Source organism: Cloeon dipterum, chromosome X, assembly GCF_949628265.1.
Source record: "Cloeon dipterum chromosome X, ieCloDipt1.1, whole genome shotgun sequence".
In the NCBI taxonomy this organism is placed as follows: Eukaryota; Metazoa; Arthropoda; class Insecta; order Ephemeroptera; family Baetidae; genus Cloeon; species Cloeon dipterum.
Window position 1 is genome coordinate 29,906,380 of NC_088790.1, and position 2,191 is coordinate 29,908,570.

A 2,191-nucleotide genomic window follows, 5' to 3' on the forward strand; every position below is an offset into this window, starting at 1 on the left:
TATTCTATAGGTTCACAAACTTTGTCACTGAATTTTTAAGTAAAAAACAAGGAGTGTTAGGTTAAAGAGGAAAGATATTGCGAAAGCCTGGAAAATGCTTGTTGCCAATGCATAAACTCATCCCTTAGGATTCAGTTAAAGCCTAAATTGACCTAAGAAGCACTGTATTTTTTTAAGAAAATTGACTGGAAAGTTAGCGTGTTTTTCAAATGGTAATGGCTGTCTCCTTACTTGAAATCCGATTTAATTTCAAAACCAAGTCTTTTGGCTTCCAAAAAATCAACATTTATCCCAAAAAATCACTGAATATTTGTGGAAACTGGCGCATGGGTCAGCCAGCAAAACTGTGAGAAAGTCGAGGATGTTTTTAAAACCAGCAATCGGTCTTTTAATTATTATATTCTTTAATTTTGCAATTCCGGCGCGTCAATTAGGAAAGAAATCTGTCAATATAATTGAGGAAACTGAGCCAAAAGGAAGAGCGTAGAGAGAAAATGGAAATAATTCTTTTATGCCACCCCTGAATTTCACTTCACGCGGCTGTCAGTCAATGTCTCAGCTAAATTTGAAACAGAAATTGATAAAGAAAATGCTTGCTTCTATTCTTTCTGAGCATTTAATGAGCAAAGAGCAGTAGAATTCGTATATATCGAATATATAGATTTGGATATGCACGCGCAGCAGAGGAAAGGAGCATCTATTAGAGATCATGTTCTACACTATGATCTGCGCTATAATTATATACTAAATATATAATTTAACATACATATTTTGTTCATAATTTAAAGATTAAACCTATTCAAATTATTAAAACAAATTAAATAAAAAATTAAAAGTTTTACAACGAAATTAAATACTTTTGGTCGCTAAAATATAGAGATTTTAACAATTAATTTCATTGGTTTTACCAAAATAGCAATAATATTAATACTAACCAAAATTTTTGATTTTTTTTGACGCGAAATGTGACCTTTTCGTGGTTAAAATTGGAAAAAATGTGGAAAAACCTAAAACTGGTAGTTTTTTCCAGCTGTTCTTTTTTGCGAAAAATTATCGAACCCTGTTTTAGCACGTATTTATTTCGTAAAAGTGACAAATTGTAAAACAGTATAGATCACAAATCCGAAGCAAATTTCATGCTAATAAATTTCCAGCAAGGGAGGCAAGTTTTTTAAGGGAGAGGTTGCCCTTGACTCGGTAAAACAAGCAGCGCTGAATAAAAAAAAATAACAGACTGAGGAATTTGTCCAAATGAAATATTTTGAATAAACAATTCCAAAGCGGTCGGCAGTGTGCAAAAGAGCTGCGAGAGAGAGAGAGAGCGTGCAATGCAGGTTGCGAGAGTTTCTCAGCGGGACACACACACTCGCGCGCGCAAATAAGAATTTATTTATTTTGCTTGTGCGCCGACTGCAGGCAGAAAGGCAGGCAGGCAGGCAGGGTGTATTTACAAAATAGCGAAAGGGCAAAAGGGACTGGCTCGGGTCTCGCCAGCCGGGAATTTTCTTGCCCCTTTGTTCTTTTTATATATAAAGAGAGAGAGAAAGAAAGAAAGAGAGCGGCGCGCAGTGTGTCTTGTGCGGCAAAAGAAGAGCCGTGCTTGTGCCACTCCTCCTCCTCTTCTTCTTCTTCTTTTCCGCTTTTTCCGCCTCGTCTTGCCAGCTTTTTTCCGCACACACACTGCGAGAGAGAGAGAGAATGTACGTGGACCGTGCAAGCGGAGAGAGAGAGAGAAAGAGAGAGAGAGCCCCGCCCCCTCCTCCGGCTATTGACGTTGTGCTCCGACTTTTAATAAAACTCTTGTCTGTTTTGCCCTGATAGATGACGACCCCCCGGCCTGATATTAAACTCAGCGAATCTGCCGCCATTCAACCCCCACGGCTCCCTTTTTATACGCCGCTCTCTCTCTCTCTCTCTCTCTCTCTCTCTCTCTCTCTCTCTCTCTCTCTCTCTCTCTCTCTCTCTCTCTCTCTCGGGCATGTACACCGTACATGGGGACTTTATGGGGGCTGTACACGCGCGCGCTGCCTGGCAAGAGAGATAGAGAGAGAGCAGAGAAAAGGAGCACTTTTCCACCGCATTTTTCCAGCGTCCTCCTCTCTCTCTCTCTCTCGCTCTCTCGCTGCCGCTGCTTTTGTGGTTGCAACTTTTATATTTCAGCTGGGCTGGCTGCCGGCTGCAATATGGCCAC